Here is a 15,046-nt window from a genome sequence, read left to right as displayed (position 1 = left end):
TACATCTGAAATTACACTTTCAAGGTAGAGTTCTTTTTCTCTCAAACATCGCATCAACTACCTAAAACTTGTCATTATAGGCTGGCACGACAAACGGCAACACACTGTGGCTACAGTATGCAATCAACATTCCCTCCATTGTTAACATGGTTTCATGTGCTGTGTATTTAAGCTATCACAAAATTATGAGGTCATCTCATCAGTCCTTTGGAGGAATCAGAAAGGCAAACAGAGCAGAGATTTGGTGTAAAACTTTATGGCAACTTCCTGCAGTGGAATAAAAGCTTTCCCTGTCCTTTCTTTAAGAAAATGTTAGCTTTGTTAAGGAGAAATAAAACTGCACTTATACTCTTCTGTACAGTACATAAAAAGCTACCACCATTTAAATGCACCACCAAGTCCACCAAAGTGCAACTTTTAAAATGAATGATGAGGTTTATAAATCTTTTTGAAATCCATACAGAAAAAGTTTAATGCTTTAGGGTGGTGGGGTGGGGTTGACACTTCTTGTTTTTTAAAAAAAGGGTCTATACTCTATAGAAAGAAGAGTTTTTAACCTAAATACATTGAACTGTTAATGGGAGTGTCCAACTCAGAGCATTATAGTTTTTTTAAATGAAAAGCTTGGCTTGTTAAAAATGCAGCTATTAGGGTTATTACAAAAAATGATGAGTAAACTTACCTTCATCCAAAGAATTCTCAGGAAGCCACCATGTCCGGCCAAGAAAAAGTCTAGTCTACTACACAACCCCACCCCACCCCACCACCCTAAAGCATTAACCTTTTTCTTAACCTGAGATGAGAGCACCATCTCACAGACAAGCACATTGTGGTTGTTGGAAAAGGTAGAGGGGACGAGCTTTTGTGTTGAAGCTTGAAAGCTGTTACAAATTCTTTGGCATGTGTTAAGAAAAGCAAACTGGGTTGAATATATACACATCTCTTTTTTTTTGGTTATTTTTCCATTTTCTTTGTTTTTCCCCAAGAGATATTGCACCCACTGACAGACTGAACTTCATAATACAGAAACTGTGAAGCATATGACTAAAGAGGATTGGAGGGGGAGAGGAGCCTAGAGGAAAGGAGAGGAGGTAAGTTTAGCGTGACAGGCTAAAGAGGAGCTCAGCAATGTTCACATGAACACAAGAAAAATTACAGGGGAGTTCTTTGCAGAAAACTGCCAACTACAGCTCAGAAGGTGCGGCCCCAAAGAAGCGTGCATTTATGTGTTTGATCACATGACTCTCTAGCACTTATGCAGCCAATCAGCTGTAGCGATTCTGGTTCACTGCGAAGTTTACTGGGTCACTACAAATCAGAGGGAAGGCATTGAATGAGATAGGAAAAAGGGAATAAGACTGTTACACTTGCCAGCTTTCTTGAAGGCCTTATTTTTTGTCTCTTATAAATCTCTTTTTTTCATTTATTACTTCTTGTTATAGGAAATATATTTGCTGCTGCTTAGTTTAACTAAAAGAGCAGTGATACACAGATCGCTGTCAGATTCAGTCTCCCATTACTGTGAGTTAACAGCATAAAAATATTATTCATCCTTCACTGTTTCTGAATTCAGGTCCCAGGTGTAAATGTCAGACAGCATGGCAGCACACACCTGAAGTTGTTAAGAAGCTACTGTCAGTATATTTATCACCAATATCCTGCTGAGTGTGTAAATGTGCACATCAGTTTGTCCAACATCTTTTGGTTTCCTGTCTACTTTCCTCCAGCTATTATTGCTTTCTCAACTCTTTTGGACCGCATTCTAGTGCAGTCATTTTCTCTATCCTCTAATTTCTGTCTCTTTTATTCTATCTGTGTTTTTTTTAGCTGCTGTCTTCTTCTCTGACCCCTGCCCCTTCTATTTTCCACGTTTTTCTATGTTTGCTGTTATTTTAATCAGCCAGCCTGTCACCACACTGTCACTATCTGAGATGTCAGGGAGGAGCAAAATAAAAAATTAAAGAGAAAGAGAGAGAGAGGAAAAAAAGAGCTCAGAAATGGGTGAAGAGTGAGGAATTTTTGCGCACTATTTTGATTTTGCTGAAATTGATGTTCAAACGGCTTCTTGCCTCCCTGTAAGACACCTTTTCTGCCGAATGATATCCAAATATACTGTCTGTGGGGAAAGAGGGCTGGGGAGTGGGCAAGAGGCATGAGAACAACACTAGATGAAAAAGATAGATCCTGCAAAGGAAGGAAAAGAAATCACACAGATCAAGAGTAAAATATCAAGAGAGTACAAGATACCAAAAACACAGGTACACAATAACAAGCTGAGATAGCACAGAGATAAGCATGAATCATAAAAGACAAACTTGATTGGGATGAAAATGAGACAGAGAGAAGGAGAAGTAATATATGATTACCTGACTGCACAAAGACACCACACACATTCCTTCACAATTTAAGCATATTTCACATATAACATATTCTTAACTTATTCTGTGCCATATGCTTGTCTTATTTACTTACGACTTTGCATGCAAACAGGGCTGTGGATATAATTTAACTATAATTTCCTCCTGCTGTTTCACTTGCCTGCATCTTATTGCCGGCCATATGGCCAACCAGTGTGGCATTCAGTTTACATACAGTTTGCCTTTATTTCCAACATCTCCATCAGATAACATTCAGCACAATCACGCTCGATATTGGCCTGGCTATTCTTTCTCGCACAGCACAATGTTTTTCTGATTACCATCGGAGGCAATATGGTGCATTGCAATTCACTTGCAAATGTTGCGTGTATAAGACCGCATTAAGCTTTTATTGAAGACTGGAAACATTTTTAATATAAGGACAGATAGCGAAGGAGGAATAAGAAAAGCACTTCAATAATACAATTTGGTGTTCAGCAGCAATAGAATACTCCCTCCTGTGCCACAAATGCAGTACTCTACACTGGCCTGTCAAACCAGCTTTTATTATGAGAGGCGGCAAGAGAAAGACAGAGAGACAGCATCTGAGAGAGCAACGATTACAGTATTTTCTTTTTTTTTTGGGGGGGGGGGGGGGGGGGGGTATTTCCTGCCACCCTGTGTATGTTTATAGAAACATGCAAGCATGTTTGGTTGGGTTTGTCCCAGGTCTTTTCCCAGATGTTCTCTTTTGTTCTCACAGATAAACAGGAAGTGTGTGTGTTTCCTTAAGCTGTAATGCTGCAGGTGACAGGACTGGGCATCTGAAATACTAGATGGACAACAGTGATGGTGTTTTCATTTATTTATTTTGCACTTGCCTTGAATTTTAATCAGGTCTCTGCAGTGAGTTTTGCTCCATGTTTTGTGCTTTTCCTAAGTCAGAATCACACAGACTGTATAACGAAACAACAAAGTTATGCAGTGATACGATGATTAAAACCAGTTTCTTTTCTGTGATGGTGAAACTGATGGTGATGACTGCATTGTATGGTTCACCAGTCACTCCACAGCTAATTATGTGCTATTCATTATAAAACTTTGAGAAATTAGTAAAAATACTTATCTCAACCCGGTTTTCATCCAATGAATAAATAAATATATAAATATCAGAGTATTCCATCAGCTTGACACACAGTTCACTGGGTTTGTTTATTTGTTGGTAAATGCAAAGTATTATTGTGCTATCACCTGTTGCTTGGCATCTGTATTATGTGAAATACAATATTGTTGGTTTATAGAAGACTATAAACTTTATAGGGCTACAGAAAACCTGACCTATTCTTTTATTTGTTCTCGATTTAGGCTAATGGATTGTAATGATCAAATGCTGAACTGCAGCCCAGAATTTTATAACATCAGCAGCTGTTTTCGAGTGTAATTTTTTTCCAACTCCAATCTGGCCGTTAACTCAAATTAGGAGGAACTTCTCGCTGGTGTAACTGTTTGCTGTCGATGAACTAGGTCTTGTGAGGTTCAGCTAGCACATTCAATGGATTATTTTTACTGACTTCTACAAGAGCTATGTTCCAGAGGTGAGATTTTGTTGAGGTAGGCAGGTACTTCGAGGAGTAAATAAATAAAAATGTTTCTACATATCAGTTCATATTTGAGATAAGGGGGTCAATATTAAATGCTTATGTTACTGAAACAATGGAACACACTCCATAAAGATAAAGCAATAATCTTGAGTAAAATGCAACTGAAATATGTAAAATCAGTGTTATTTAAAATGACTTAATTACTTAAAATCAGTATTTTGGAACATAAATATTTCTCTGAGTGTAGCACACAGTTTTTTTTAACAATTCCTGAACTGTTTGTCTGTTTGCGCTTTACAACCAGTGACTAAAGACTAGAAGACTGGTTTTAGAAGATTGTCCATGCTAGCTCTGGTTCTTCGGTAACTGCTTATGGGGACGGAGGCTTGCTTCCACACCTTCATCATCCACCTGTGATCCAGCAGCAATCAGCAGGCAGGAATTTAAGACCAGCTCATCCTTCCACTCATCCCAAGCCCATCAGCAATTCCTATGGTTGTAACTCGGCTGTTATGTGTATTGTTGTTATTTCCCTTATTGTATTTTGCTGTTTCCTTGAGTGTCCAGTTTTGTCGTTTCTGGAACAACTGACCTGCAGCTGGCTTCGCTGACTATCTGACATCACTCATCCACTCTAGCTACATACGTTAGCCACGTCCACTTCACTTGCCCTCCATTTCAATCTGGATCTCTGGAAATAAAGGATTGAATCAACCACCTTTTTGTGCTCGAAAATACCACGGCTGCTCATTCAGGGATAGAGGCTGGTCAGTGCTCTGTGTGTGGCCTATTTAGCAAGTTATAAATATACAATAGGGGCAGTACAGACTATGGGTTTTGCAGTTTTACTATTTATGTTCCCTGCCGCCATCTTGGATTGTGAATTCTGGACTGGTGGTGCTTCTTTGAGTTTCTGAATCAGAAATCTGACTTGAAGGGGCATTCAGTTGAACCAGAACTCTTGAACTTTGAACTTTTGATGGAATGGAATGTTTAGCCTTAAACACAGCTGCGCGTGTCATTGTAAATAGAAATACCCTGCTTAAACTAATCAATTAGCATATTAGCATAGCATTTCTGTCAGTATGTTACCGTTTTTAAGGCCTGTGGAGCAGTTCACATAGAGAAGTGTGATTGGTAAATGGTAATAGGCAAAATGGAATGATGGGACTAATATAAAACTAGTTCATCATTAGCAACTCACATAATCATATTGTATATACGTTTCTAGCCAAACATGCTAACATTTTGTATCAGTACATTGTTACACTACTTGAAACAGATTTGCTTTTCTCTCACAACCAAAGATTAACCAAAGGCATTTGAGTGCTTCTTCCCACAGTTTCTGCTGTAATCAACTGTTGGTGATGGTACTGATTGTTTAAAGAGGAAGAGAGCAAAAAAAAAAAATGCGCTAATTGACTTCAGAGAATGTCCACCTGTTAAACGGAGACAATTTCAGCTCATTGTCAGTGATGTAAGTCAATGCAAAGTAATTGGCTGAGGTCCATACAGATGTGACATTCTAATGTTTTGGCACCCTGTTGTTATTGCTTTACTAAATATGGCATGACACACTAATTATGAGGCAAATGACTGGCAGCTTTAATTAAAGGCCGCATTTAGCCATATAAAGTGAACAATTAAATAACTGCTGTCATTTCACATCCAAGGTAATTAAGTTATCAGTGTTTCATTGTCTAAATACTTAGAATACAGGGAATCATAGAAAATACACTGAAGAATGAGCTCTCAAAGCAAACAGCTTTTCTTCCAGATGAAATATATTATTGATAATCTGACATTCATCAATGACAAGAATTAGTGACCTGGTTACGCAAGGCTGAGCCTGATTGTAGAGTACTGTAGGTATGGTTTGATTCATAAATACATAATAAAAATGAACTATACACAATCTGACACAAATCTGATCTAGTGATTGATTTGCAGAAAGCATGATGTGAAAAAGAGCCATATTTAATCAGTCAAACAGAAGAACATTTTTATTTTGTTAATATCATTGTTACCACTTGTAACAAATACATCATTCTCCCTTCCTCCTTCGTATTGCCATCCTGTCATAACTTTCTTCTCACTCATAGATTTGTAACATTTACTTGTAGCAGCTTAGCAGCAAATGTATAAGCAGGGGCAAGCTTAGTTGGCTGCCAAGAAGGAGGCCAGATCTCAGTAGGCAACTCATCAAAGATGCAGTAAAGATCTTGTTTCTCCTATAGAAACAGTGTATACATAGAAATGTCTGCAGTGCTGCAGCACCTGTTGGTTTTCAATTCTGCGTTTTGAAGTCTCAAAACAGCATTTTTTTCCACTGCCATGTTAGATTTTTAGGGAAAGATGTTATCATATTTGGACTTGTCATTTGTTATATTGGCTAGCCATCTTAATTTATTAAGTTTTAGTGTGCAATACACAGCCACAAATCTGCTGCTAAAGTTATTTTTCTTACCATCAGTATACCACAGACTAAATAGTTGACATTTTACTTTGTAGATAGCAAATCATTTTATAAATAAAGCAGTTACATTAAATTTTATTGATATAGCACCAAATCACAGCAGCTGCCTCGGGGCATTTTATATTGTAAGGTAAAGATCATACAATACTACAGAGAAAACAGAGAATCCAGAGAAAACAGAGATATTCCAACAAGCGTTTGACCTCCTATGAGCAAGCGCTTTGGTGACAGTGGGAAGACAAAACTCACTTTCCTGGGGCTCAGGGATTGGGAGTCATTTGATAGGACTGGTTGGGGGTGATGGGGAGCAAGACAGGACAAAGAGACACGGTGGAATAATTAAAAACTGTCTGGTTGTTTTTTACGTGTTAGACAAATATAATATTGTATCAAAGTACTCTAGTTATGCAAACATAACATTACATAACATTTGCATCATCATTCTATTTAAATGGTTTTTAACTACATATATTTAGACATAGATTGTATTGCAGCTGTATTGTTAAAAAGCTCAGTGATATTTCATTGTTGAATGATTTCATTATACTAAATGAAAAAATGCTGAGCTTTAGCCATTACAGGAGACAAAGGAAAAAGGCAGAATGAACCAAGCTCAAATTAGAAACATTAAATATAATGTCATCCACATTTTTATGTTGAAGATGTCATAAAATTCAGTGGACCACAACATTTGTATGGTACCCTGTTCCTAATGCATTTGTTTATTAGCTAAGTCTCCAATATTTCAAGTTACTTAGGGGGTTAATCTGTGGGCATGCAGAGTTTCATGTTCAGCTTCATCTTTATATAAAGGTCAAGAGCGAGGCAATCAGGAAGCTGTTAGAAAAGTATAGAGTCATGGAAGAAATCAAGTAGAGTAGCCAAAGGGTGATCAACTCCCAGAGAGGAGCTGGAATGGAGCAGAGAAACTGAGAGAAAGAGGGAGGCTGAACTAGATTAAACTGAGCCAGGCTTTTCAGGTTGAGAAACAGATCAAGTGTACCCTAGAAGTGTTAAAAATGGGTTATGATTGATCTGATGCTGTTGTAAAAGCAACCCATAGCTCAAGTTAGAATCCATGTCATGTCTATCAAGACACAAAAATCATTTGTGTTATACATTTTTTGTTGACTCTGTTTTGGCTCCTCTCATTCGGGCACTATTTTTTTTTCATCCTTAATTTGTGTACTTTTGCTTTCACTTGGTCGGGTCGGGGATGAGTTCCTGCCCCAAGTGGAGGAGTTCAAGTATCTCGGGGTCTTGTTCGCGAGTGATGGGAGAAGGGAGCTGGAGATCGACAGACGGATTGGGGCTGCAGCTGCAGTAATGCGGACGCTGCACCGGTCCGTCGTGGTGAAGAGGGAGCTGAGTGTAAAAGCGAAGCTCTCAATTTACCGGTCGATCTACGTCCCTACCCTCACCTATGGCCACGAGCTGTGGGTAGTGACCGAAAGAACGAGATCGCGGATACAAGCGGCAGAAATGAGCTTCCTCCGAAGGGTGGCTGGCCTCTCCCTTAGAGATAGGGTGAGAAGTTCGGCCATCCGGGAGGGGCTCAGAGTAGAGCAGCTGCTGCTCCACATCGAAAGGAGCCAGCTGAGGTGGTTCGGGCATCTGACAAGGATGCCCCCTGGGCGCCTCCTGGGTGAGGTGTTCCAGGCATGTCCCACCGGGAGGAGGCCCCGGGGCAGACCCAGGACACGCTGGAGAGATTATATCTCTCGGCTGGCCTGGGAACGCCTTGGTATTCCCCCGGATAAGCTGGAGGAGGTGGCTGGGGAGAGGGAGGTCTGGGCCTCTTTGCTTAGGCTGCTGCCCCTGCGACCCGGCCCCGGACAAAGCGGATGAAGATGGATGGATGGATGGATGCTTTCACTTGCTGTTTGGTAAAATTTGGGAACCAAACTACTTTACAAAGATTGCAGTTTAGATTGTGATACACCCATTTCCAAATCTAACCATGCAACTTTAAAAAATAAATGGCCTGCTGTGCTTAGATCTGACGTCAAGTCAGTTCCAAGCCTTTATTTATTTATTTATTTTCATGCCTCTTATATGGGTCTGGACATGAGTCTTGGCAGACTCTCTCTTCCTCGGATGGATGGATGGATAAATACACAAAAATAATAGCAGTTTTCACCTACAACAGTGACAAATAAGCCACAACAGTAGCACTGTTCTGAGCAGACTTATTATGGATTTCAGTTTAAATTACATGGCACAGCTCAAGTGGAGGGATTTTCGGATCATATCACCTACAGCCAAAACTTCAGCAAGATACTAGGAACAGGCCACAATAGATACCTGCAGTTGCATGAGGTAGTGATGAAAATTGCCTTCAGGCTGCACTGTAGGAGTGGAGAACAGAGAAGACATGAATTTCTTATGTACATTAGTGACAGGTGCACACTTAGACACCTACACACATACAGTACAGGAAAATATTGACACTGATTTGTACACACACATGCACAAGCACACACATGCAGCTCGATAGGTGGTCTGACAGAAGTGGTTCATTGTGCATGATTGCTCCTAAAATTTCACTGTGTTGCATCAGCCAGCCGACTCTGTTTTGCTAAATTAGTTTGCCCTTGTTTCCTAGAACAAATGAAACAGTAGAGTATGCTGTGCAAATGACATTTAGAAGGCATATTTTATGTAAATATATACGCTGTATACATATAATAAGATACTGATAATAGCTTTTTAAAGATTCATAGAATATGTTCTTTGTCATTTAATACTTTTTTCTGTCATAGACTCCCTCTGCTGTGTATCGTATTGCATATGTAAGTGTTGATATTTCTGTATGTTTGCGCAGTCATGCTGTATGTTTTACTGTTGATGTATCTGTCAGAGATCCTGAATTGTTTCACTTGCTCTGGATTTTCACTTCTGGCTATGATGGATGTGATTCCCTGTACAACTGTACTGCTTGCAATTTCGTGAACTTACATGCAGAGGGGGACTCTTGCTGGAGTATAGACATTATAAGCCAGCTAGCAGCAATTGAAATAACTGTATTCCAGATCGGTAAAGTTGACATCTCTGTCCTATTACTGTATAAGAGTATAAGCAAAATCAGAACAAAGGACCCTACAAGCCTCAGGTAGTTGATGCCTCTATGCCCCTGAGGGGTAGCCTATTGCTTGCAGTCACCAACAAACATATTCAATACTGAATATGTGTCTCGCTGAGATATGTTAATTCCACAAAGCTAGTCGTGTTTGCATCAGACAAAGAGGTGAGCGCTTCCTTTCTGCTGCCGGTCCCTGTCTTTACAAGAGTAATAGCAGATGAAGTATGGCACGCCACTAGGGACATCCTTGTGCTATTTTTGTGCCATGTAAAGATGATCATGATAAGTTTTTGCCCTGTTTGGGAAAACAATATACTGAATACAGAATACAGTCCAGGTGAATAATCAGCAATCATGGTTCAGGCTTCCACTTTTTAGTACTCAGGGTAAATTAAAAGGATTGAAACGGTCACACTAGGAAGAGAAAAGTGCTTCCACAGTCCATCACATACTGCCACTCTAGGACTGAAACAGGGGGGAAAACACGAGGAGGATGTAGATGTAGCGACTGTCTTTCCTCTAAGTAAAAATGAGACGTGTGAAAAACCTTGTGGATGCTACCTTTAATTTTAAGGAGAGTGCAGATGTGTGCCCCACACTGGAGGAATCTCTTCTGCCTGACTTTAGTATCAAATATGTTTTTTTTACATACACAAGGAGCATATATATTGCCCGTGGTTTTCTCCCTCTGGTGGAGCAAGACCTCACTTGAATAGTTTCTCTCTCCTGCTCCTTTCTTGGTGAAGTCACCTGCCCTAACAGGTATTGCAGGGTTACAGATGGCCAGCTTACAAAACAAAGCGATCAACTTGTTAATAGAATTCTGAGAATACAGTCTCTTGATCCAGGGAGCTACTGAGGCCGCTAAGGCTTTCATCCTATCAACATATTACAGTTCTGTTTCACTTGTTAATCTGAGTCAAATATTATTTAGTTAAGACTTAACTACCTACAAGTGTCCAACTATCCTGTAAGTGTCCAAGATAGCAGTATTTTAATGTTTTGGAAAAGATAAAAAAGATTTGGACACTAACCTAAGGATCATGATTTGTTTTTCTTAGTCAGCAGTCACTTTTTGTGATTTTTATTTATTTTTAAACTGCCTTTTATTACATTACACTTAATATGACTATTCAGACTTATCTCCATCTACCCTGTAGCCATTTGATTCTGCGTGTCACAGTTAATTGCAGTTTATCAAAGGTGATGTTGCTTTTCCCACCAGGTTACATGGCAAAGTGGCATGGTCATACTTGGCTAGTGAGAGAGAGCACCTTTGTAAGGTGTTTATTTACAAAACCTGACTGGTTGCCCCGGCCCTTTGATTAAATTTAACTACAGTGCTTTCGATGTCAGGTTGCAAGACATTTTAAAATTAGCTGTGTCTCTTAGTCACACGGTACTTCGTAAAACTGTATTTAAAATAATATGGTGCCTAGAAATTGAATGAGCTACAAAAACCTGTGACGCTACATTATTTCTGTCTGCCCATCCTTCTACTCCTAAACTGTATATGTCTTGTGTTTATGTGTAAACACTCGCTTGAAAAAGAGACGTCGATATCAGTGAGCCAAACTGTTTAAACGCATGCTTTAATAATAACCTTAATAAGCTGTTATAGATGCAGCAATACTTTTTGCTAATTGGAACAGCTTCATTGTTTGACCACCGCATTTCATCATGATGACCCTGATGACCACCACAAGCACACATCAGTCAAACAGTAACGTTGTTCTACATTTTAACTTCTTCAGTCTTTATCCTCTTCCCTGTACACCTTTTTTTCTTCACCCTTCATTAGAGGGAAGCCGAGTTCTTAGTTTCCTAATGGGTAAAAGGAAGCCTTGTTTTATACCTCAGGACACACACCAAAAAATATATCTGGATAATGTTGATGGTAATGAAGTGGGGCAGGCTGTTACTGAAAGCCACTGGTTTTCAAAAAAACGTAAAGCTACATGCTTCACGATACCCTTCTTATGCTCACTCGTGGCCCTACATATGTCAGGGCATTTGTACATGGCAGCAGACATCATGTCAAGAATTGTTCCAAACCTGCGACAGTGGATATCTGGGATCACAATATTAGACTGATTCACTTCCAGAGTTATACAGTTGAGAGTCTGCCTCTGGAATGCAATGCTCTGTCACACCCATGGCCCTATAATTTGTTCTATGCCGTTTCTTCCTGATTGTCTTCCAGCTACTCTTCTATCAGACTGATGTGTAGGAGCAGGGGTTGATTTTCCAGTGGAGATAAAGTCTTGATCTAACAGAGAATCTCTGATTAATTGTAACCTTGGTTTTAGTCCCTTCAGAAATCTTTAACTATCAGTGATTCCACACTAGCAGGGCTGCTTCTAAAGGTAAATTGTAGGATGTAGACTGGTATGTCTTAAATAAATATCTTAATTTGACAACAACATGACATTTATAAAGAGCGGAGCAAAGTGATAGTCATTTAAGAACCAAGAGTTCACATGTTCTGTGTGTTTTCTGAGAAGAACATGCCAATAAAGTATGCAAAGTGGGATTTAGGTGTGCGTGGTTAAAAGTACATAAATAGGTTTAAAATGGTGTTAAAACCGTGTGACATTTTGTGCAAGGGTGTGATTATGCAGGTATGATAATGATGCTTTTGAGCATTGTTAGTGTCTGACGCTTGCTTGGTTTGTTTAACTAATTAAATAATTAATCATTTCATTACCTATTCATTTATTTGTTCGTATATTTACCCGCTTCATCAGTCACTCATTGAATCACGTAATGTGTTACAAAGCCTTGAATATCACCATATGTTAATTATATTTTTCGGTCAGGTGACAGTTCACAGCTATGAAACATTAGTATTATTTTTGTTACACTATTATTATTCATAACTCCTGCTGCATTTGGCTATTTTTTCATCGAGGCAAGTGTCTGTCTGACAAAGAGTCCCATCTGCAGACAGTAAAATTTAGAAATGTTAATCTCTAAGTACTTTTAATGGCCCTTAAGTACAAAATGGACCTCATTATATTTGAGTAAAGGGTCATGCATACATTACTTATCTGGTATCTTTTATTTGAAAAGAGTGGCTTTAATACAAAAGCTGCTCTTCAACAAATATTCAAACATGCGCCACTACACGGTCAAGCAGATGGATCGGTGAGCAGTTCAAGCGACTAAGTTATGAAGTAAATAAGAAAGTGATTGACAACTGCAGAGTCTCTGATATACGAAGGGAATCCCAAAAGCAAGGTCTTCGTTAGAAAATCACTCTGTTTACTTTCTATAATATCTACATGATTTTTAAGGCTGAAGAATTATTTTCTTTTCTACATAATCACCATTTCGGTCGAAGCATTTTTGTAGATGCTGTGGCAGTTTTAGAATGCCCATGTCATACCAGCTTGCTGCCATGTCCTTCAGTAAGCATTGAACGTCATCTTTGACCTCTTCGTCGGAGCAGAATCGCCTTCCAGACAAATGCTCTTTCAACTTAGGGAACAAACATTTTTGACATCTATGCATGAGTGTCCATACACTTCTGTCAAGTGGCGATGAATTTCAACTGGTTTAACACCTTTGGCATTCTCAAATAACTGCGCGAACTTTGCACTTGGTGGTAGCGTTCAACGGGAGCTCCATTTTCAAGGGCTGCCGAGCCAAGATTGAGCATCCCAGCGAAGCCATGCATGCTTGTTTGGAGGAAGCACCCATCACAACAGTGTGGCCAGCAGCCATACGAACAGTTTCTCTACGTCGCCACTGCTTTGGAGACCTTACTTTTGGGATTGCCCTCATATTCAGTTTGTATATATTCGGGCACTTTAAAAAAACTGACAAATTTATGTAGGGGTTTAATGAAAATAGAACATAAACTTAGCATAACAAAGCAGGTTTCTACTAACTGCAGTTGTGTATTGCACCTCAAGGAGAAAAAAAAGTTGTTGTGCTTGGATATAGTGTACATGGTTGCTCCTTCTTCCTGTCTGTGCGCTCAATGAAAAAAAAATGCAGTGTTTTCTTTTTCATTCTGATGTGCACTGATGTGCGTGCTGAGATCAGTGTATAGAAATGCACAACATATACTCACATCCACATGTGCGCACACAGTACTGCCAGGCCTGGTTTCCTCTGTGAAGTTTCGAAATGTGTTTTTCATCATGGTAACAAGAATACGTACAGGCCGTAGCAGCAGTTACTGTATGAGTTTGCCCACAGAATTGGTATTTTTAGCTATTGAAACATCATATTTTCCAAATATATTATATCTAAAAGTTAATACAAGTAATTTTCTTCTTTCTTCTGAGCATCACGGGGCTGTTTCGTTTTAATGTGGTCTTGGCTGTAATGTTTTAGTCTATTCTGTTGCCTTGTAAAGCAAAATGCAACAATGTAGTCTTGGTCACGCATAGATTCAGCCTAACTTTAACACTGTTATCTTTTCTACCAGAATATGTGTGATTCTAAAAGCTGCACATCTTTCTTTTCTCTGTTCTCTTCTGCTAAATTTGATCTGATCTCATTGTCTTTTCAAGCCCATCCCTTCTTTAAGTTCAGTTCTAGTTTTCTTTCATATGATTTGCTTTTCTCTTTGATGGCTCTGCTGTGTTGATCGTTTCTGTTCTGTTCTGTTACTGTTACTTTCTGTTACTTTCCTGTTATTTGCTACATTTTTAGTATCTCTGCATCAGGTGCAATGAGTGACAGTTATTGGTCTGGTGTCAGTGGTTCAGGCTTAGGCGTTACCTCTGTTTAAGGCTGATCTCATTTCCTGCACACTTCCTCTGTGGGGTTAACGGCTGGCAGACTTGTGCACATCCTGGCTGAGGTACATAAGAGGGAAAAAAACAGTCATGGCAGCTAACAAGTGGAAAAAGATACATTCCAGCAATTAATTGGACATTGCAGTCATAATATACTATTACACACTTAATTGTCTCTTACAATTATTTAAGCCTGAAAATATGTACTGGTGACATTTTTTTAATTAATTAATAAATTGCAATTACGTAGTGAGAGGTATTGACCAACAAAACATAAAACTTCAATAAAATCATTCCGGTTTTGGAATAAATTCATGTGATAGGGTAAATATAGCTGTTGCCCTACTTATTTTATTTGATAATTATTTGATGTCAAGCATGTAATTTAAACATTAGTGAGTTTTGTCCTCAAATAGTTTCATTCTTGGCCTGAAACTGTGAAACAAGGACAGCAATTCAACTGACACCTTGCGTGCAGTTAAACATGCATGCTTGTACGTGTGTTCATCTGATAAGTCGGCTGTGTTTCTCGGCTCTTTACCAAATTAAATTAAAGTTTAAAGCACAGCTCGTGTTTCAAATACCAGTTTGCATGAATGAGGACACAGATGAAAGCTAACTTAAATTATGTCCATAACTTCCTAAGTATCTAATGAATTTATTTTAGTTTTTCTTAAATAGATACTGTGTAACACTACTGAATATTCAATGAGGTACCGTTCAATGGTACAGTGTGATATACCATTTGGACCGTAATGATAGTCCCAAAGTCTTTGTTT

At 39.0% G+C, this 15,046-nt stretch overlaps 1 long non-coding RNA gene across 4 annotated transcripts in view; it reads right to left on the bottom strand.

Annotated features, from left to right (window-relative positions):
* Positions 1–15,046, bottom strand: part of LOC101476487 (uncharacterized) — a 138,732-nt gene that overhangs the window by 3,796 nt on the left and 119,890 nt on the right. For all 4 annotated transcript variants that reach the window (XR_013100771.1, XR_013100768.1, XR_013100770.1 and 1 more), the window contains one exon: positions 8,739–14,327. This is a non-coding gene — a long non-coding RNA (uncharacterized LOC101476487). The remainder of the gene's footprint in view (positions 1–8,738; positions 14,328–15,046) is intronic.

Source organism: Maylandia zebra, linkage group LG11, assembly GCF_041146795.1.
Source record: "Maylandia zebra isolate NMK-2024a linkage group LG11, Mzebra_GT3a, whole genome shotgun sequence".
Lineage (NCBI taxonomy): Eukaryota > Metazoa > Chordata > Actinopteri > Cichliformes > Cichlidae > Maylandia > Maylandia zebra.
This window is presented reverse-complemented; position numbering and strand designations above follow the sequence as displayed.